The following is a 24,449-nucleotide window of genomic DNA, read 5'->3' on the forward strand; positions in this document are numbered from 1 at the left end:
ATCAAGAGAACGTCATTATCAAAATGTCTCTCCACTTAACAGATAATATAAACAGAGTATTATCTAGTGGTAGCCTAAGAAAATATTAGCTATCACTTTATCTTATGTTAGGAAAATACTTTAAAAAAAAAGATTTGAGAGAGAGGGAGAGAGCAAGTGTGCAGGAGTGAGAGGGGCAGAAGGAGAGGGAGAATCTCAAGCTGACTCCATATCGAGCCTGATGCGGGGCTGCATCTCATGACCCTGAGATCATGACCTAAGCTGAAACCAAGAGTTAGATGCTTAACTGACCACCCAGATGCCCCAGGAAAATAATACTAAAAAAAAAAAAAAAAAAAAAAAAAAAAAAAAAAAAAAAAAAAAAATTCAGTACATGATTAAATAAAATCTGGGAAACACATAAAAGTACAAAGGGAAAAAATTACTTGAAACTCAATATCCAAACAAAATTGCTGATAAAACTATTATATTTTTCTTTCAGTATTTTTCCTGCATTTTAAGAAAATATGTATCTGTATTCACACACTATATAAACAAATTGGTATCCTGCTTTTCCTATTATATTTTAAAGTTTTCTCCTCATTCCTATGCAATCTCTTAAATCTTACATATTTTCCTTAGAAAAATTGTGTCACCACTTACTTTCGCACATTCTGCTCAGCTGGACATTTAACTTGTTTCTAATTTCTTTACCACTAAAAATAAAGCTGGTGAGTATTTTTGGATAATCTTTATTCTGCATTCAAAATTATTTCCCTGAAGTTAAACTACCACGTAAGGATAGAAACATTCTCCCCATTTATAAAAACAACATGTTAAATATACAAAATTTGGAAAGTAATTATTTTGTTTTAAAACACTTCTATTCTGAACAAATTAATATTTTAAACTATTTCTTTCCAGCCTGTGGCCATGAACAGCTTTTAGAATTATTATGTAAGTATGACTTTTCTAAAGAGGTTGTAACTGAGCTGCATTTCCTGCCATATATGGGCTTTTGGTATGTAACTAGTAACAGGTTGGGAAAACTTAGCTTATTTGATAGGTAAAAACGGCTTCTCATTTTATAATGAATGAAAAAATTTTACTAATTCCTTTCTCTACATGCCATCAATTAGTTGTATCAAAATTTCTGTGCACTGAGAAGTTCAGAAGCAGAAAGACTTGGATTTGTATTCAGGTTGACACCTATTAGTTGCCTGCTTTATAAAGTTTTAAGCAAATTAAGCAGGGTACACAACATTTCTTTCAGTAGCTGCAGGAAAAGGAATTTTAATCTCTATTTTTCAATATTTTATTTACCTTTTTATCATTCTGTCTCATCAGATTGTTTTTCAAAAGATAAATTTAACAGAGAAAAAATTTTAATAGCAAAACCAGTTACGTGGGCTATTGAGACATAAGAAATACCTTGGCAAGCATGACTAATGATTCAGATTTAGATTTTTGGTGACCTTTCCAACCTGCCTCAATTCTTAGTACTTTTTTGTCTTCCAGGAATAAAAAAGTAGCTACAAACTACACTATTCAATGTGTTCATTTTTAGTGAAAACATGTCCTTGGGAAACTTATTTAGTAAAGAACTAACTGGCCCACTTTCCTAGGTGGAAATAATGAATCTGAATGAATATTCCTAAATTTAAGATTAAGATGAATTTCTAAAACAGATTCTCTAACTTCAAACTTGTGCCTTTTATAATTAAAATTACAAAAAATAAAATAAATAAAATTACAATTTGACTATGAGAACTGCAATTGTGAAACTTTTGAACAGCAGTGAAATATTAGTGAAAACCAGACATAAAAATGCTGAAATATTAGAATTTACAAATATCATGGGATTAATAATGTTAAAAAATTATTTTTAAAAGATTTGGACATTCTTGGAAGCAAATAGATTTGTGAAGAGTTTTTTTAGTTATAAGAATTCCCAGTTAAAGGATTCAAGATTGAATTATGAATTACAAGTCACAATGTGAAATACAAGTCTCTACCCCGACATGTGGGGACAGAAGAAACGCTCCTCTTATTCTAAAACAAGAGAGAGGGGCGCCTGGGTGGCTCAGACGGTTAGGCGTCTGCCTTTGGCTTGGGTCATGATCTTCAGGTTCTGGGACTGAGCCCCACGTCCGGCTCCCTGCTCAGTGAGGAGTCTGCTTCTCCCTCGCCCTCTGCCTCTCCCCTTGGCTTGTGCTGTCTCTCAAATAAGTAAAATCTTAAAAACAAAACAAAACAAAACAACAATAGAGAAAGATTACTTAAGGGGGGGAATCCTACTTTTTAACTTTTAAATGTCATTTTAAAAACATAACTAAATTTACGTTTAAGTATTAATTTCAAATATATAATGTTTTAATATTCAGTCATCTCTCTGTGATGGATGTCCTATCCCTTCAGTCCCACAGTCTTCCTCTCTCTTGATTTATTCCTTCATTTCCACAGTGCACATTTATCTGTAACTTCTGGAGAATGAGCACATGGGACGTAAGTTTAAGATCTCTTATTATTTTATCCTCACCCTTGATTGCTGGTCTGGGTATAAAATAAATGCTCTGTTGCCTTCTAGTTTTCAGTGGTGCTGTTGACAAGTTCAAACAATGCCTTCTGATTTCCTGTGTCTCCAAAGAGGGCTTGTTTTTCTCCCTTGGTATTTTTTGTTTCTTTTTTTAAGGACTTTCTCTTTAAACCCCATGTTCTGAAATTTCCTGAATGGCTTTTAAAAAATCCAGCTTGCTAAGTACTTTCTGTGTAATTACTTGCAAGACAGAGATTCATTTAGTTCTGAGAAAACTTCCTGTATTTCAATGTAAATTTAATTCTCTTCATTTTGACTATTCCCTCTGGAACATGTTTTTTCAGGCACTGGACCCTCTGACTCACTACATTAATTTTCTTACATTTTCTACCTCCTTAGATTTTGTTATTGTTCTACTTCCTAGATTTATCTAACTTGTGTTGTCTATTACATTTCTACCATATTTTTAATTTCCTACACTTTTTTTTTTTTTAAATAAACTCTATGCCCAACACAGGGCTTTAACTCACAACCTTGAGATCAAGAATCGTATGCTCTACCAACTGAGCCAGCCAGGTGCCCCATTTTTGCTCTTGAATGTTCCTTTTTTACAGACTCCTGAATAGTTTCAATGACACACTGTCTTTTACCTTAAGGATACTAGTTATAGTTTTAAGTTTTCTTCTGATCCTGTATCATCTTGGCTTTCTCAAACTACACATGTTTTACTAATGCCATACTTTTGTAAATGATGTCCATCAAGGAATATCAGACAATTGAAAAAAGTGTCATAAAAAGACAAAAACAAAAAGAAAAGTGAAAATTTGAGGAAACAGAGTTACTATTAGTTAATGAGGATAATATGGTGATATGATTAAAGAATTCAAAAACACTGTACCTTTCACTGATGATGGGTGTTAAGAATAAAGAGTTGGAACAGAAAGAAATTTCAGCTTATTAATATTAGGAACTAAAACCCATTCTTCCTAGAACAGAAGAGGGGAGTTCTAAAATAGTTTCAGTCTGTGCTTTTAAATTCTTCATACCTACACTTCAGGTCTCAAATTTTGCTATTCATGTTCAGAAGAAAAAAATTATGTCAGCACTTTAAAGCTCTCAAAGCACGTAAAATTTAACCCAGTACATCTACAAAATCACATATAAACTGAAATGGACAACGGATCAAATTTTAGTAGCTGTATGATTTCAAAAGAGATAACCTGATCCAAACAGCAGTACTGTTAGAAACAGGAATGTACTTGGCTAGGGCACAGAATGAAGCCAAGGCAAAAATCTGTAAGGAAGGCAGAAAGCGATGGAAAAGCTTCACAGTTTTGCTCCTCTTATATTTCCAAGCCAGACTTGACACAGAAGGAGTAAGAACAGACAGATGATAAAAACCATATTAGTCAGGGTGTTCCCCCTTATTTCTAAGGATCTTTCCTTTCTTTTCTTCTTAAGATTCTATTTATTTATTTGACAGAGAAAGACAGCCAGCGAGAGAGGGAACACAGGCAGGGGGAGTGGGAGAGGAAGGAGCAGGCTCCCAGCGGAGGAGCCTGATGTGGGCCAGAACGTCAGGATCACGCCCTAAGCCGAAGGCAGACGCTTAACAAGTGAGCCACCCAGGCGCCCCCCTAAGGATCTTTTCTTTTCTTTTTCTTTTCTTTTTTTTTTTTAAAGATTTTATTTTATTTATTTGACAGAGATAGAGACAGCCAGCGAGAGAGGGAACACAAGCAGGGGGAGTGGGAGAGGAAGAAGCAGGCTCATAGCGGAGGAGCCTGATGTGGGGCTCGATCCCAGAACGCCGGGATCACGCCCTGAGCTGAAGGCAGGCGCTTAACCGCTGTGCCACCCAGGCGACCCCCCTAAGGATCTTTTCAATTCAGATTCCATTTCTGGTATAATCCTCATTCCTAACCATCCTTTACCCCAATCTCTAATCGGCCAAATAAATAGTAAAACCAAAGTGTCAAACAAAAATTTACTGTCTTGTGAGCAAATACTATATATTCATAATTGCCATATAGAATATGCTACTTATGAGTTTTCACTTATACATTTCATGAATTTATATACTAACATTAGTTACCTGAGCTCCCCACTCGTCCATTTTTTTTTTTTTACAAAGTTTATTACTAACCCACTAAATTGGTTTATAACCTACTAGTGGGTTGGTTTGAAAAATACCATCCTAGAAATTATTTTTAACTTCTTTAGGGAGAGATAATTCACATGTCATAAGTTCACCAATCTAAAGCATATAATTCAGTGGTTTTTAGTATATTCAGAGTTGTACACTCTTACAACCTAAATTTAGAACATTTTCATCACTCTCACAAAAAAACCAATCCCATTAGCAGTAACTCACCATTATACTCTTCCCTTAGACTCTGGAAACCACTAATCTTCTTTCTGTCTCCATGAATCTTACTTTTCTGGACATTTCATGTAAGTGGAACCACTCAATATATGGTCTTTTCTGACTGACTTCTTTCACACAGTGTAATGTTTTCCTAGGTTCACCCATGTTGTATAATGTATCAGTACTTCATTACTTCTTATGAATAATATTCCATTATATGGATAGATCACATTTCATTTATCCATTCATCAACCGATGGACATTTGGGTTGCTCCTGTTTTTTGGTTACTGTGAGTCACGCTGCTATGAACACCCTAGGAGAAGCACATGTGACCATGTCTACAGCAGCACTGTTTGTAATAACCCAAAGCAGGAAACTAAAGGTCCATCAAGAAGAGAATGGAGAAGTCATGGTATTTTGATATAATGAAATATTATATCTGACAAAACGAATGAATTACATGCATAAAACAGCATGAATGAATTGCACAAACAAGATGGACTGAAAATAGCAAGATGCAGAATATATACATACATCACTTTAACCAAATTTAAAAGACACACAAAATGGCCAACATACAGTTAAAATATAAAGAAATACAGAACTGTAACTAGTAAAGATCTAATACACTGTAGAGTTATTACAGATAACAAAACCGTATTACACACATTAAACTTTCTTAAAAAAAATTTATTATTTATGTAACATCTACAGCCAATGTGGGACTTGAATTCATCACCCCAAGATCAAGAGTTGCATGCTCCTCTGACTCAGCCAGTCAGGTGCCCCCAAACATTAAACTTTCTGAGAGACTAGATCTTTTTTCTTTTCAAAAGATTTATCCATTTATTATTTGAGAGACAGAGTGCATGAGTGGGACGAGGAACAGAGGGAGAGGGACAGAATCTCAAACAGACTCTGTGCTGAGCTTGACACAGGGCTCAATCCCACAACCCCGAGATCATGACTTGAGCCAAAATCAAGAGTTGGAAGCTTAACCACCCAGGCTAAGATCTAGATAAGATCTTAAAAAAAAAAAAATTTTTTTTTTTTTAAATTTAAAACATTTAAGTACACTTTTGCTCCCCCCCCCTTTTTTAAATTAAAGTAAGCTAGCCCAGCATGGGGCCTGAACTCCTGGCCCTGAGATCAAGATTCCCATGCTCTGGGACTGAGCCAGCCAGGTGACCTGAAACTAGATCTTAACTGTTCCCACCATTAGAAGAAATGATAATTATGTGGCACGACACGTTAGCTAATGCTACAATGGCAGTAATATTGCAACATAAATGTATCAAGTAAATATGTTGTATAGTTTAAACTTACACAATATTATATGTCAATTATATCCCCCAAAAAGCTGAGGAAAAAAGTAATTAAAACAAGAAAAAAAGAACAAATTCAGGGTAACTATAAATTCTACAGTGGAGCTACAATATAGGGATATGATCAAGGAAGAGTACACATGCGCATCAACTGTATGATAATTTAATATATTAAATTGATATACTTTCATGGGTAACTTTGTATTTAGTCTTTCTGAACAAATCCCAAAGGCAAGATGAGATCCCCAAATTGGGCATACCATAAAATACAATAAAAATATCTTAGATCTTGATTTAAAGAGGAAATGAAATTTAAAATTTCAAAGTAGGGGTGCCTGGGTGGCTCGATCGGTTAAGCGTCTGCCTTTGGCTCAGGTCATAATCCCTGAGTCCCAGGATCGAGCCCCACATCGGGCTCCCTGCTCAATCGGGAGTCTGCTTCTCCCTCTGCCCCTCATCCTGCTCGACCTCTCTCTCTCACACTCACTCTCTCTCAAATAAATAAAATCTTAAAAAAAAAATTTCAAAATATTTAGAAATGAGTCTATTACATGTTAAACTCTGTGACAGTTTCACTTGAGAAAAATTTGTAACCATGAATATACCAATTATAAAACAAAAGCTGTTACTCATGAAATATTCACATCATTTAAAAAATAGATAAAATTAAAAAGATACAACTCAATGTTAGGCTGGTAAGAGTGCAGGGACAGGATTGCTACTTTCATACTCTGCTTCATCTTCTGTCCAGCATCATTTCCTTTTAGGAAATAACCCTCTACAATTTGCCAAGGCTGCAATCATACGGCCCTATCCACCCTATCTCCCTCCAGGGGTAGACACATGATCCAAGCAAGATCTAGGATCCTTTTGAGGGGGAAACGATGGATAATGGGAGCTCTATTTTGAAATCTTAAGCAATAAGGACCAAGGAGTTGTCCAAGATGATTATTGCTGCCAAGTAGGGAGAGAATTCTGAGAATAAAGAAATAAAGAGAAAGAAAGCTAAGGTATTTATTGGCTAGGGGTGGAGGAAAATGGGCACTGAATGCATCTCCAGGGCCCACAGACAACTCCCTACCTATTAATCCCTCTGGATATAGCTTAAATGAGTTTCAATTTGGGTACTTATAACAAGAAGCATTCTAAATAAAACAAATGCATAAACATAATTAGGCAATAATCACAAAAATTTTAAATTATTTCACTTCTAAATATCCCATAAATTAAGATAAACACACACTTGATACCAATGTCAACTTCCTAGTTTTGATATAGTTACATATGAAGCAACTATCGGGGGAAACAGGAACCTCCCTATACAATCTTTGCAACTTCCTGTGAATCTGTAATTATTTTAAAATTTATTTTATTTTAATTTTTTAAAAGATTTTATTTATTTATTCGACACAGAGAGACAGACAGCGAGAGAGGGAACACTAGCAGGGGGAGTGGAAGAAGGAGCAGGGAGCCTGATTTGGGGCTCCATCACAGGACCCTGGGACCATGACCCGAGCCAAAGGTAGAAGCCCAATGACTGAGCCACCAGGCGCCCCTATTTTAATATTTTATATATATATATGTGTATTACTTATTTGAGAGGCAGAAAGAGAGAGCGCATGCGCACAAGAACAAGCGAAGGGGAGGCCAAGGGAGAAACAGCCTCCCCACTGAGCAGGGAGCCTGATGTGGGGCTCGATCCCAGACCCCAGGATCATGACCCGAGCCGAAAGCAGATGCTTAAACAACTGAGCCACCCAGGTGCCCCACCCTATTTTAAAATTTAAAAAGCTTTAAACATTTGTGAAAAAAATTAAGATATGCACAAAGATTTGGACATAATGATGGTTATCACAGCATTTATTATAGCCAAAAACTAGAAACAAACTTTAAGATGATGGATTGCACAACTATTTATATCATCTTTCTGCTCAAAGCCAACAAAAATAAAATAAAGGAATATGGTTCTAAATCTAAAACAATGTGGAGACAGAAGGAGCAATGTCCTGGCAACCTAGAAAGACAAAGGTAGGGTGAGCTACAGTGGTGGAGGGAGACAGCCAACCTGTGATACCCGATTAAAGGATGGATACACAGGTATGATGGAATGCAGGTATGAGATGAGGGATAATGAAAGAGATTAACTGAAGGTTTGTAAAATAACACTGACACCCTAACACAGCACGGTAGATAGCCTAGCATTTAGCCTGTAGGGCTATTGTCTAAAGAAAATAAACACAAATGGAATAACAGGCTGTCAGTGTGGATGCTGGTATTCCAGAGTAAAGTTTTCCAGATGCTGGTGCCCAGCATCATGAATAACTCTCTACTTATTCACCTTAAAGAAAAATCCTTGCTAGGGACACAAGGCTTTCAATCAGTTCTCTAATGGCTCATTTCATAAATATGAAAAGCTTACCAAGTAATAGTAAACATTTGAGGAAAGCCTCCAACCCCCAAAGATAGAGACCAAGATAAACAACTGGAAAACTGATTTGACAGAAGTGCATTCAGGAAGAACACAATTTTTTTAAAAAAGGTTTTCATTCATTCATTCATTCTGAGAGAGAGGGAGAGTGTATAAGAGCACAATGCACAAGCAAGGGGTGGGGTGGGGGGACAGGGGGAGAGAAAGGGGAAGCAGACTTTGCTGAGCTGGAAGCCCAACACAGTGTTTGATCTTGGGACTCTGAGATCATGACCTGAGCTGAAATCAAGAGTTGGGCACCCAACTGACTGAGCCACCCAGATGCCCCAGGAAGAACACAATTTTTAAAGCTACATTTGGGGGCACCTGGGTGGCTCAGTTGATTAAGCATCTGCCTTTGGCTCAGGTCACGATCTCCAGGTCCTGGGATCAAGCCCTGTGTCGGGCTCCCTGCTCAGTAGGGAGTCTGCTTCTCTCTCTCTGCCCCTCCTTCCTGCTCGTTCTTTCTCTCTCTCTCAAGTAAATAGATAAAAATATTTAGAAAAAAATTTTAAAAAATAAATAAAAAATAAAACTACAGTTGACCGTTGAACAACATGGGACTGAACTATGTAGGACTACTTACATGCAATTTTTTAATGATAAATACAGTACAGTCCTGTAAATGTATTTTCTCTTCCTTATGGTTTTCTTAGTAACATTTTCCTTTCTCTAGCTTACTTTATTAAAAGAATACAGTATATAACACATACAACATACAAAATATGTGTTAATCAACTATGTTCCTGGCAAGGTAAGGCTTCAGTAAGCATTTAGTAGCTGAATTTTTGGGGAGTCAAAACATACATGGATTTTTCACTGTGTTGGGGTCAGCATCCCAAACCCCCGTTTTTCAAGGGTCAACCATAATTTATGTGAATAGAGAGATCTAATATCTTAAATGATATTGACTTCAAATGGAATAAGGTGCTCTAAAGATAAGTAATGTAGGAAAGAAGCTTTGGAATATAAATAGTCTTCTAAATGTGGGGGAAAATCACCTATGGAGATGACAGGTGTACCAAAAAGAGGCAAGAGACAAAGACAATAAATTCAGAAGGTCCAACATCTGAATAATGGCAGCTGCAGAACAAGAGACTTCAATTTGGAGGGGAGGATATTATTAAAAGAATACAAGAAATGTCTGAGGATTAAATGGAAAAAAATATATATATATAATTTTCTTTTACTTTATTTTATTTTATTTGGGATAGAGCAAGATGGTGAGTATAAGCAGGGCAGAGGCAGAGGGAAAGGGAGAAGCAGGCTCTCTGCTGAGCAGGAAGCCCGATGTGGAGCTCAATCCCAGGACCCTGGGATCATGACCCGAGCTGAAGGCAGACATTTAACTAACTGAGCCATCTAGGCGCCCCTAGAATCTCCATTTAAATCAAAACAGCCCTCCTGGTGCTAAACAGGATTACTTTTACCTACATATAGATATATTATTAGGGAAATCTCAGAATTCAGTATTAAGATCCTAACAGCTTCTAGGGGGGAAAAGAGGTTTAAAAGAGCAATAATCACACCAGCATCAAATATCTCATTAGAAATCCAGGATATGAAAAGACCATGAGGCAATGACTTCTAAATTCTGAGGAAAATAAATTTTTTTTTAACCCAGTCTAGCTCTGAATAGCATCTGAAGGCAGAATCTTTTAAATATGGAGGGATATAGAACTTATCTATCATTCACCTTTTCTGAAGAAGTTATTTGAGGACAGGGAACAAAAGGTTAAAGATAGAAGACATGAGATCCAGGTAAACAGTGAATCCAAAACAGATGACAGAAAAAAAAGTTCCAAGAGAACAACTGTAAAGAAAACCTATGGGGACTAAGGAGTGCACTTGTGATGAACAATGGGTCATGTATGGAATTGCTGAATCACTGTATTGTGTACCTGAAACTAATGAGACTGTGTATGTTAACTATACTAGAATTAAAAAAAAAAAAACCTGAAATGCATTTACTCTGAGATTAATCTACAGTCAGAGGCTTGAGGGCTCTAAGAGGGAGGTCTCAGGAAAAACATACAGACAAGAAAGTACATGTGAGACACTGGAGATACATGATAAAAGGAGATGACACAAAGGGGAAAAATAATAAAAATTCCAAAAAACAGCCAAAAGCCAAACAAAAAAAGTATACAGAATTATAGGCCTAACAGTTAAAGTAACATAAGTTATTAACAGATTATTGATTTTCTACTTTCAAAATCAGCATAATTAAACATGAATCTAGGGCTGACCAGTCCTTTCCAGAGACTTCAGAAGATGGGCACTACCTCTGCACTCTCCTGCCATGCTCTGAACACCGCTGCCTCCTAGAAGGGAATGTTACATGCAGTTGGTGCCCTGGTTTTTGCAGCTGCCACCAGAGGATGCCCATCATCACCTGGTTCCAGTGGCCAGTGGGGCTTGCATTCTTGGGTCCCATAGGACTGTGGTGATCAAGGAGATGGGTCCTGGCAGGAAGCTACCTCCAGAGCACTGTGCAGACTGCATATCAAGGCACAGTCTTTCTGTGAAGGCCTCCTGGCTTGTCCTGGAGCTTCATTCTGAGCAGCAGGCTTCAGGTTTGGCAAACAGTAGCCTATGGAGTTGCCCTCAAGGAATATAGTCGCAGATGCCTCTTGGCACTCTTCTGCCACGTTCCAGCTCACCAGCATCTCCCAGAAAAGAGATTATACACTCATCTGGAGGCCTGATTTTTGCAACTGCTGCCCAGGGGACACTGCCAGATTGCCTGGCCAGTGAGGCTTATGCTTGTGGTCCCACAGGAATGTATACATCTGCACACATTTAAAGCTGCTGCCTGAGGGTCCGGCTTCCAAAGAGCCTGATTCTAGGTGCTTAAATCCTCCCCTTAGGGTTATCCTCAATTACTGGGAGCTATTAAAAGTTGTCTGCCATATCCTCAACTACTGGGATCCATTAAAAATATAACAGGCTGCTTGGACAACCACAAAGATCTGAAAGACAACAAAGAGTTGGGGCAGGGTTAAACAACAAGGTTCATATCCTACATGAGGCCACTCCTTCAAGACTTGGAGAGGTGGCTGTTTCCAACCAACCAACCAACCAACCAAGAGCCAAGCAAAATGATGAAACAGAGGAATATGTTCCAAATGAAAGAACAAGATAAAACCTCAGAAAAATAAACCTTAATGAAACAGAGACATTCAAAACAATGGTCATAAAGATACCTACCAACCTTGGGAGAAGAGTGGTTGAATGCAGTGAAACTTTAACAGAGATAGGAAATACCAGAAACTACCAAAGAGAAGTCACGGAGCTGAAGAATACAATAAATGAACTGAAAAATACACTAGATCCTACAGGCAGATTAGATCAATCAGAAGAAAGGATCAGTTAACTCAAAGGTAAGACAGTGAATCAAAGCAGGAAAAAAAAAGTGAAGATAGCCTAAGGGGCTTATGCAACAACATCAAATGGACTAACATTTGCATTATAGGGGTCCCAGAAGGTGAAGGGAGAGAGAAAAAGGCAGATATCTTGTTTGAAGAAATAATGGCTGAAAACTTCCCTAACCTGGGGGAGGAAACAGACATCCAGATGTAGGAAGCCCAGAGAATTCCAAATAAGATAATCCAAAGAGAACCACACTAAGACACATAATTAAAATCTCAAAAGTGGGGGTGCCTGAGTCAGTTAAGCATCTGTCTTCAGCTCAGGTCATGATCCCAGGGTCCTGGGATCGAGACCCATGTCAGCCTCCCTGCTCAGTGGGGAGTCTACTTCTCCTTCTGCTCCTCACCCAGCTTGTGCTCCCCTTCTCATGCTTTCTCCCTCATGCTCTCTCTCAAATAAATAAATAAATAAAATCTTTTAAAAAAAATCTCAGAAGTTAAAGACAAGGAGAAAAATAACTCATTATGTGCAAAGGAAGCCTCATAAAACTATGAGCAGACTGTTTAGCAGAAACTATGCAGGCCAGAAAGCAGTAGCAACAATATACTCAAAAGTATTGAAAGAAAAAAAACTTCCAGCCAAGAGTACCCTATCCAGCAGTTATCATTCAATATTGAAGGAAAGATAGAGTTTTCCAGATAAGCAAAAGCTAAAGGAGTTCATCACCATTAAACCAGCCTTACAAGAAATGTTAAAGGGACTTCTTTAAGCTGAAAAGAAAAGGCACTACTTGGCAACAAGAAAATATATGAAAGAATATATCTCACTGGAAAGGTAAAAAGATTGGAGAGAAAATGAATTAATCACCTATAAAGCTAGATGGAGGTTAAAAGACAAAAGCAGTCAAAATAACTATGATTACATTAAGGGATATACAATAAAATGTGACATCAAAAACAAAACATGCAGGTGGGAGAGTAAAAATGTTAAGCTTTAGAAGGGGCTCAAACTTAAGCTGTCAGAAACTTAAAATAGATGATTAGATATAAGTTGTTATATGTAAGCCTCATGGTAACCACAAAATAAAAAGCTATAGTGAATACAAAAAAGGTAAGGAGAAAGAAATATATAATTATACCACTAAAGAAAGTCATCAAATCACAAAGGAAGACAGCAAGAAAAGAACAGAGAGGAACTACAAAAACAGCCAGTAAACAATAAACAGTAAGTACATACCTATCAATAATTGCTTTAAATGTAAATGGAGTAAATGCTCTAATCAAAAGACACAGAATGGCTGAAGGGATAAAAAAGACAAGATCCATCTATATGTGGCCTACAAGAGACTCACTTCAGATGTAAGGACACACACAGACTGAAGTGAAAGTATGGAAAGGTATTCCATGCAAATGGAAACCAAAAGAAAGCTGGAATACCTATATTTTTATAAAAAATAGACTTTAAAACAAAGACTATAGTAAGAGACGAAGATGGCATTATAAAATGATAAAGGGGTCAATCCAACAAGAGGATATAAGATTTGTAAGTATTTATGCACCTAATGTAGGACCACCTAAATATATTAACAGACTTCAAGGGAGAAAAAAACCACCAATACAATAATAATAGGGAATTTTAATATCCCACTTACATCAATGGACAGATCATTCAGACAGAAAATCAAAAAGGTAACTATGGTCTTAAACTGACTTATTAGACCAGATGGACTTAACAGGTACATAGAGAATATTCCACCCAAAGGCAACAAAATACACACTCTTCTCAAGTGTACATGCAACATTCTCCAAAATAGATCATACATTCACAAAACAAATATTGATAAATTTTAAAAGCCTGATATCATATTAAGCATCTTTTCTGAGCACAATGGTACGAAACTAGAAATAATTTACAAGAAGAAAACTAGAAAATAGAGATTAAACAACATGTTACTGAACAACCAATGAATCAAAGAAATCAAAGAGAAATAAAAAATACCTTGAGAGAAACGAAAATTGAAATGTACCAAAATTTGTGGGATACAGTGAAAGTAGTTCTAAGAGGGAAGGTCATAGTGATAAATGCCTACCTTAAGAAACAAGAAAAGTCTCAAACAACGTAACTTTATACTTCAAGGAACTAGAAAAAGAAAAACAAAGCCCAAAGTTAGTATGAGAAAGGAAATAACAGAAACTAGAGCAGAAATATATAGAGACTAAAAAGACAATAGAGAAGATCAATGAAACTAAAGGCTGATTCTTTGAAAAGAAACAAAACTGACAAGCCTTTAACTAGACTAAGAAAAAAAAGAAAGAGGACTCAAAATCAGAAATGAAAGAGGAGATATTACAGCTGTGCTTAAAAAATACAAAAGGTCGTAACAGACCACTATGAACAATTATATGCTAATGAACTGGACAATCTAGAAGAAACTGATAAATTGCTAGAAATGTACAACCTACCAATACCGAATCATGAAGAAATAGAAAACCTGAACAGACCAATAACTAGTAAGGAGACTGAATTAGTAATCAAAAATTTCCCAACAAACAAAAACAAAATGGGTTCACTGGTAAATTCCACCAAAAAGTCAAAGAACAATACCAATTCTTCTCAAATTCTCCCAAAAAATAGAAGAGAAGGGAACTCTTTTGAATTCATTTTATGAAGCCAGACTTACCCTGATACCAAAACCAGACAAGCATACCACAAGAAAGGAAAATTATAGGTTAATATCCCCAATAAACATAAATGCAAAAATCCTCAACAAAGTATTAGCAAACCAAATTCAACAATGCATTAAAGGATCATTCCTACAATCAAGTGGGATTTATTCCTGAGATGCAAGGATGGTTCAACATTCGCAAATCAGTCAACATGATACACATAAACAAAACGAAGGATAAGAATCATATGATCATCTTGATAAATAAAAAGATTTAACAAAATTCAACAGCCATTTATGATACAAACTCTCAACAAAGCAGGTATAAAGAGAAAATACCTTAACATGATAAAGGCCATATATGACACAGAAAGCCTTTTCTCTAAGATCAGGAATAAGACAAGGATGCTCATCTCACTGCTTCTATTCAACAGAGTACTGGAAGTCTTAGCCAGAGAATTAGGCAAGAAAAAGAAATAAAAGGCATCCAAATTGGAAAGGAATAAGTAAAACTGCCACTGTCTGCAGAGGACATATTATATACAGAAAAACCTAAAGACTCCACCAAAAAACTGTTAAAACTAATAAATTCAGTTCAGTTGCAGAATACAAAATCAACACACAAAAATTGGTTGTGTTTCTATATACTAATAATGAACTATCAGAAAGAAAAATTAAGAAAATAATGCCATTTACAACTATATCAAAAAGAAAAAAAATACCTAGGAATAAACCAAGGAGGTGAAACACCTGTAAACTATAAAACATTAATGAAAGAAAATGAAAAACACACAAATAAATGGAAAGACAGTCCATGCTCATGGACTGGAAGAATCAATATTAAAATGTCCATACTACCTATAACAATCTGCACATTTAATGTAATTCCCATGAAAATTCCAATAGCATTTTTCAAAGGAACAGAACAAATAATCCTACAAATTGTATGGAGCCATAAAAAAACCTAAATAACCAAACAATCTTGAGAAAGAACAATGAAGCTGGAAGTATCCTGTTCCCTGATTTTAAACTACATTACAAAGCTACAGCAGTCGAAACAGTATGGCACTAGGCATACGTGGGTGACTCAGCTGGTTAAGCGTCCAACTCTTGAGTTTGGCTCAGGTCATGATCTCAGGGTTGTGAGACTGAGTTCCACATTGGGCTCTACACTGAGTGTGGAACCTGCTTAAGATTCTCTCTCCTTCTCCATCTGCTCCCCTTGCTCGCTCTCCCTCTCTCAAAACAAAAACAAAAACCAGTATGGTACCAGCATAAAAATAGACACGTAGATCAATAGAACAGAATAGAGAACACAGAAATGAATCCACACATATATGGTCAATTAATTTATGACAAAGGAGCTATGAATATACAATGGGGAAAGGACAGTCTCTTCAATAAATGGTGCTGGGAAAACTGGACAGCCATTGGCATAAGAATGAAACTGGACCACTATCTTACACCAGACACAAATGGATTAGACCTTAAACATTAAGACTGGAAACAAAGAAACTCCTAAAAGAAAACATAGGTGATAAACTCCTTGATGAAGGTCTTGATGATTTTTGAATTTGACACCCAAAGCAAATATAACAAAAGCTTTTTAAAAATAAGTAAGTGGGACTACATCATACACTAAAAAGCTGCTGCAGAGAAGGAAAATCAAAGGTAAGCTATTGAATGGGAGGAAAAATTTGAAATCATATATCCGATAAGGGGCTAATATCCAAAATATTAAATAATTCATATAACTCAATAGGGAAAAAACAAAATTCAATTTAAAAATGGGCAGAAGATCTGAACATTTTTCCAAAGAAGATAATACTGATGGCCAACAGGTACATGAAAGGGTGCTCAACATCAGGGAAATGCAAATCAAAACCATAATGAGATAACACCTCACACCTGTTAGGAAGGCTATTAACAAAAAATACAAGAAATAACAAGTGTTGGTGAGCATATGGAGAAACTGGAACACTCATACATTGCTCATGGAAATGTGAAATAATGCAAACACTTTGGAAAACAGTTTGTCAGTTTCTCAAAATGTTAAATATTAGAATTACCATTTGACCCGCTAATTCTACTTCTAAGTATACATCTAAGAGAAATGAAAACATGTGCCCACACAAGAAATATTGTACACAATGGTTCACAACAGTATTAATCATAACAGTCCAAAAGTGGAAACAACCCAAATGTCCGTCAACTGATGAGTGGATAAATAAAAGGTAGTATATCCATGTGATGGAATATTATTCAGCCATAAAAAGAAAAGAAGTACAGACACATCCTGCAACATGAATGAACCTTAAAAACATTATACTAAGTGAAAGAAGTCACCCACAGAAAACCACATATTATATTATTTCCTTTACATGAAATGTCAAGAATAGGCAAATTCACAGACAGAAAGTAGAGTAGTTGCCAGAATCTGGGGGAAGGGTATAATGTTACCATTATATGACTGCTAATGAGTTTGTTTGGAGGGTATTGCAGGGGTGGTGAAAATGTTGTAAATTTAGACTGTGGTAAGACCGCACAACTCTGTTGTAGGAACGGGGAGAGTAGAGGTGGGATAAGTGAATTAAATCTTCTTTAATCATAGTACAAACTGATGGCAATAGCTAAAGCCGATCAATCAAGAAATAGCAATAAGTATGATGGAGATATGCATTGAACAAAAGAATATGAAATGAATACGTTACATGTCAATTACACCTCAATAAAACAAAACAACCAACTACAAAGAAACAGGTAAAAATAGTTGCTTTAAGGAAGCAGGCCCACGACTGGGGAAAAAGGAGGACAGAAGACTGCATAGCTTTTATTCAAAGGGCTTCCATTCTATATATATATGTATTTTTTAATACTGAGTGACATAATTCCTTATGGGACAAACTAGAAACCTAAACATCCAACAAGAGAGGGCTAGTAAGTTTACTGGCTGTTTAAATCACCATTTATGTAAAATTTGATTGCCAATTTGTTCGTTTAACAAAAAATTATAATTGCTGAAAGGATTCTCTATTTGTACCCTTTAATCAATACATTCTATTTTAAATGCTCACTGTTTTTAAAAAGGTTTCTGTGCAATGCACTTCTAAAGTATGTATTACTATCTTCTTTTAAAAAGCTTATTTATCACACTCACATTCTTCCAGTGTCTCAAACCTATCTTCTTGTCTATGTGTTTTCCCTAAGACCTCCGTCTTAGAGCCCTCTGACCTCTGGCTCCAGTTCAAATTTTCCAAAACAAAACAAAAATGACAACAGAAACATTCTAAACCAAACACTTGCAGAAAGAAAAGGAGTTATTATTATATTATTATATATTATATAATTATATCATTATATTATTCCTATATCTTCACAGTCCCAATAAGATTAAGGGACAATATCAGGGAATACACGGCAATTCAGATTATGCAGAAAAAGAAAATAGATTTTCCTCTATATGAATTGACCATAAGACCTTTGACATTTGATGCTACAGACATGTATGTGCCCTATCGTCCCCCCTCTTCCAGAACCTCAATGCCAAACATGTATCCTATCTTATGAAAGACATTATAACACAGAGTGTAAGAGCATGGAGTGCAGCATAACTTGTCTACAGTCAAATCCTGGGTTTGTTATTTATTCCCTGCATGATCTTAGGCAACTAACTTAACCTGTCTCTGTTTCCTCACCTATAAAGTCATAAAGATAAAAGCACTTAGTTTATAAGGTAGCTATGAGCATTAAATGAGTTAGTAGTACTTATAAAAAGGCTTAGTATAGTGTCTGACAATAAATACTATTATTTCAAATAGAGAAATTTGGACAGTCTCTTTGGCTGGAGCTCTTCTCTGTGATAGTCTAATATTAACAAATATTGGCAGCAAGGCTGAGGAATGCAACTTAAAAGTTCTGGGAGAAAGGTACCTGCATTTAACACAAGTACAATTAAAGATATCTCTATTTAGATAAAAATACTACCTGGACTTAGAAAATATTTGTTAGATAGAAGTTTTTTGTTGTTGTTTTTTTTCCTTTTTAGAGTGGCATTTTTTGTCATAGTTGAATCATCACTTATTAGGATACTTAAAGCCAAGATGCACTGATTCTATCCCTATCCCTGTCAATAAATAAGGGATCTTATTTTGTCGCTTGCCATTAAAAAAAAAAATTTAAGTGAGTTCAGGAAAGCTTCTTGTGTAATAATGTACATGAAAAGCACTCTGACACTGAGAGAGAGATGGCGCTTTTTCTTGTAATTATGAAGTTGCTTAGCTGTGCTCATCTATTTGTGCCTGATGCTTAGCACACACCGACGTGCCAGCAAACACAATTCTGTCACTTCTCACGGAAGGGTAGTTGTTCACTAAAAGTAGAACAGGAAGGAAAAAAGTCTGAACTTTTGTGATTTTCCTCCCCTTTATTATGTGATTTGGAGACAGTCAACTAATTCATGACTGTACAATTAATTTGCTGGTACAATAACCTTAAAATATCTCTTGACTTGAAATCATTACACATCGCTTAAAACCTTATTGAAAAGGAAAGTGACAGCTCCCATCTAGGACAGTTCCTGCACTTCAAAAGAATACAGTTTAGAAATTTCAACTCCTAAACCATGTTAAAATCTCCCCTCTTCAAAGAGGGATCAGATTTAAAAGAAGCAATAGGTTTTAAGCAACAAAAATATCAACTTTAAAAACTGCATACACATCTACTTTTCAAATTAGTGATACCAAAAAGACTAAGCCTCCTTGTTTCAGTCTAATTCAAAACACAAGGATATTAAGCTCCACCACTGCTTTATGTAATGGGTATATACGTAATGAAGGAAAAGTTATTTTGAGTATTTTACCAAAGTACATGGGAATATAGAACAAGATTGCATCGCTGATCCAGAAATAAAGCCTATTACTTCCTGTCTAGTTCTTCGTGCACTACTGAAAATAGCAGTCCAGGAGAAAGTATGCAACAAAATCAAAACTTGTTCTCCCATTTGGGGAACAGAAAAAGCCATCAGGTTCAATATATTCACAAATATTAATGTTTTCAAATTAATCAAAGGGGATTTTGCACTGTAACAAGGTTTTACCTTAAAAATTATTCAAAAACTAGATTCCAATAACCATACGGTCAAACTTCTCATTACAAATAATGATTCAATATGAAGTATACAGCAGCATCTTGACTACTGTAATCAAAATGTTTAACTGAAACCTAATCATTCTTTTGGTCTGAACTTTGTTTTAAGGAATACAAGGGAGAGAGGAACAAGTTAAACAAATCCAGAATGTGGGCTATTTTCCAAGACAACTGGCCTAATCTCTTGGAAAAAAAAAAATCAGTTATTGGGGTGGTGGGAGGCAGGGAGACTGTTTTAGATGAAAAGAGATAAACGTACACACCCAAAATATGCGAACCTTGTTTTAATCATGACTTAAACAGCAAACATTTATAAGGCAACTGGGGAAATATGACTATAAACTGTCTGTGAGATGATATTAAGGAATTACTGTTAACCATAATACCATTACCACAGTCAAGACAGAAACATAAAAGAACATCCTTATTCCTAGGAGGTGCAAGCAAGCTGAAGTATTTAGGGATATGGTGTCATGGTTCTGTAACTTACTTTCAAACAGTTCAGTCAAAAAAAAAAGTATATATATATATATATATATATATATATACACATATATAAAATTAACACACCTAGATGGATAAATATACAAAGTATTCACTATGCCAGTCTTCCAACTTTTCTAGATTTTTGAAATTTCGCATAATTGAGAAAAAGGACTAGGATAGAATCAAACCGTTTTCTTATGCTTTATATGTGTTTTATTCAACATTTTATAGTCACTATTATTACATTTAAAAACATTAATATTCGGGGCGCCTGGGTGGCTTAGTCATTAAGCGCCTGCCTTCGGCTCAGGGTGTGATCCTAGGATCCTGGGATCCAGCCCTGCATCAGGCTCCCTGCTCTGATGGGAGCGCTAGGAGCCTGCTTCTTCCTCTCCCACTCCCTCCGCTTGTGTTCCCTCTCTTGCTGGCTGTCTCTCTCTGTCAAATAAATAAATAAAATCTTAAAAAAAATAATAAAAACATTAATATTCCACACAGATGCATTATTTGTTATTTCTGCTTTATTGGAAATTTAGGTTTCTGCGATTAACAACTTCAAACATTAAAAAAAAAGGGATACACAGGAAAGCATTAAATCCACTTTCTTGACATGGTACAACTATGAACTAATAAATGATTTTCTTGTGGCTTATAGAAATCTAGCGCAGGTATAGTTATGAATTCCATTTACGTAAACCACCAGAGTGTCAAAGCAGAGATTTCCTTTTATAAAGCAGTATTTGTTCAATAATGAAAAATATGTTCTCTTTTGTGTGTTTTCTTTAGAGAGAGAGAAACTCAAGCAGGCTCTACATTCAGCTCAGGCCCAACTCAGGGCCTGATCTCATGACCCCTGAGATCATGTCCTGAGCTGAACTCAAGAGTATGACGCTGAACTGACTGAGCCACTCAGGTGCCCCAGTGAAAACTTTTTTTTCTGACACCTGGTTAACCAGAGTTAGTCAGCCGGTAGGATATCTGTGCAACAATATTAATTTTTCTCTGCCCTCAACCAATCTGAAACTAGGCTGTAATTTTCACAAGGACAGGGACTGTGTCTTTTCCACTTTTGTTTTACATACTCCCTAACATTTCATAGGCATTCACAAATTAACTGAATTGAACAGACTTATTTCTTCGGCCCCTGTTAATAAATCATAATCATCCTTCAATTTTACAAAAGGTTTCATTTTATCTACTGATTTCCATGAAAAGGAATGTTTCTCCTAGGTCCAATCCTAATGAAATGAAAAGATATGTTCAAAGGTTTATTCACAAATTCGTAGAAACTTGATTCATAATAGGCCCAAACAGAAAATAACACAAATGGCCACCAATGGAGAAAAGATTAAAAACTGAGGTACGGTCATAGAATAGATTAGTATTCAGCAATAAAAGGAACAAACTACTAACAGGTAACAAACATGGGTGAATCTCAAAATCATTATGCTGAGCAAAAGAAGACAGACACTACAGAGTACATCCTGTATGATCCCATTTATTTAAGTTTGCTGACCAATCAAATTAATCTACAGTAACAGAAGGAAGACCTGGCCCAGGATCAGGATGGGGAGGGGGGTAATTACATGGATGCCTATGTTTGTCAAAATATACTGAACTATGAAAATGGGTTCATTTTATTGTTTGTAAATTACACCTCAACAGAGTTGACTTTAAAAAAAGGCACGGTATTCCCTTCCTTCCGTTTTTAATAGAAATTAAAGCTAGGTATTCCCTTCCTTCCGTTTTTAACAGAAATTAAAGCTATCCCTGGATTAATACAAAGCCAAGGAATTGAGGTTTTCCTTGCTTATTGAGAGTTCTTGCCCCAAGGGCGGCGAACTAATAGCTCTTCATAAAGAAAGGTCCTGCAATGGAGCAAGAAGAGCAGCAACAGAGACAAAGGAAGCAGTAACAGCAGATCTGAAGACCAGCACTTAATTTTCAAAGGGCACTTGAAAGAGCACAAAGAATGGAGTGCTAACTACAGAAACGAGCAAAACTGTGGGTCAGCTTAAGTCTCTACAAAATGCCGATCTTCATGAGGATACGTTGCAGAACAATTTCCCCTAATTTAGTTAGGAAAAATTAATAAATTTGAAAGTCTGCTTAATTTCTATGACCTCAGGTGTTCCTTTTAATAAAACCTACTTGAAAACATTTCCATACCTAATACTTTTTGGAAACCTAAAGTTTAGTTTAGTGTCCTGCAGTCACTTGAAATCCCTCTATGATTTCTTTTCTTTTTTTTTTTTTTTTAAGATTTTTTATTTATTTATTTGACAGAGATAGAGACAGCCAGCGATAGAGGGAACACAAGCAGGGGAAGTGGGAGAGGAAGAAGCAGGCTCATAGCAGAGGAGCCTGATGTGGGGCTCGATCCCATAACGCTGGGATCACGCTCTGAGCCGAAGGCAGACGCTTAACCGCTGTGCCACCGAGGCGCCCCGAAATCCCTCTATGATTTCAAGCAACTGCCATTCAAAGGAACTAATGTACTTCCGGATTTTCAGGGTAAACTAAAAGCTTTATTATACTAGTTAACTATTTTGCCATATGGCTTACTTAACCTTCAGACTGGAAAAAAAAGGTTTAGGTTATCAGACCAACTGAGACTGCTTACACAACAAAAACTTCAAACTATTACAATAGGATATTATGGCAGAGACTGCTATACCACTTTCCATTTTATTCTTCTACAGTACTACGTTTTTAGGTCAGACACAGGGACTACCAGAGAGAGACACATTTCCCAGTCTCCTTGCAGCTATTTATGGGCCACGTAGAGGGAAACTCTCCTCAAGAAACTGGCAAGCACCCTACGCCCCTTCCCATGACTGAAACAAGATGCCCCCTTGGCCCCTAAGCGCAAGGGCCAAAATTCAGGATGGCAGGACAGTGAACTAGGAGTCTGTGGGTCCACGACACTTCGTGGAGCAGAGCCAGTGTAAACAGCTAAGGGTACATCCCCAGTTTTACCTTGGGAAGAAATAATCTTGTTTCAGCCACTTATTACTTTGGATCTTTTGTTACTCACTGTAAAAAATAAGTCTTTCTTTACTTCAGCCTCCCCATCCCCCTTTTCCCCTCTCCAAAGGGATAAGACAGTTTCTCCTGTATCATTCCGAACAATAAATGCATGTACGGGTTTATATGCACATATACACATATTCTTATTTTTAATTATTGTTAGCATACAATACAATGTTCAAAGCATTCTTTTTTTCATTCAGTAACATTTTAGAATAATTCCTCAAGTAGGGATGCAGGTGCTTCATTTTTAATGGAAGCACGATATACCCTAATTTTTTTAAAGTATGCTTTTTGTGGACATTTCCTTCTACCATCACAAACTTTTAAACCTTGTATTTAATACTTTTTTACACATGTATATCTGTATCAGTGTAACAAATTCCTGGAAGAGGAAATGTCAGGTCAAAGTGTATGTGCAAATTACTTTTTGATAATATTGCTGATGGGCTTTCATAGATGCTACATCAATTTACACTCCCATTAGCGACGTATAACTGTGTCTCTTCGTTTTCTTTTCAATATCATGTATTATTTTTTGTTCTTTGCCAACCCGACGGGGAAACAGAATCTCAAAGGATGGTAAAAGCCCTATAATTCAAGTTGATCACACTGGTAGTTGTGTTAAGTGAAAACACTAGGTAAAGCACATATACTGTAAATAGTTATTTATATAACTTATATATAAAACATGTAAGTGACAGGCCATTTCTTGCATACAGGTGAAGTGACTCCTGTTCCTAGTCACCTTTCTTGCAACCATCACACCCATATGTTATCAATTCTAATTTCCAGTTGGGGTTTCTTTGAAATAAGAATTTGAGAAAACTTGGGACTCCATAAAAAGAATGATGATCTCTAAGAACTGGTATGAAGTGATTTCCAAGATACACTGTTACGGAGGAAAAAAAAAAAGCACAGTGCAAAAGAATGTATGTTTATTACGTTATGTATAAGACAGATGGAGAAATAATACATATATACTTGTTTATTTTTACAAAAAGGGATAAATCAGAAATGAATGAGGAATACCTGGGTGGCTCAGTCAGTGAAGCGTCTGACTCTTGGTTTTACC

At 36.2% G+C, this 24,449-nt stretch overlaps 1 protein-coding gene across 1 annotated transcript in view; it reads right to left on the minus strand.

Moving 5' to 3' along the window:
- SRPK1 (SRSF protein kinase 1) overlaps positions 1 to 24,449 on the minus strand; it is an 80,826-nt gene that overhangs the window by 37,459 nt on the left and 18,918 nt on the right.

This window comes from Ursus arctos, unplaced genomic scaffold, assembly GCF_023065955.2.
Source record: "Ursus arctos isolate Adak ecotype North America unplaced genomic scaffold, UrsArc2.0 scaffold_31, whole genome shotgun sequence".
Classification (NCBI taxonomy): domain Eukaryota; kingdom Metazoa; phylum Chordata; class Mammalia; order Carnivora; family Ursidae; genus Ursus; species Ursus arctos.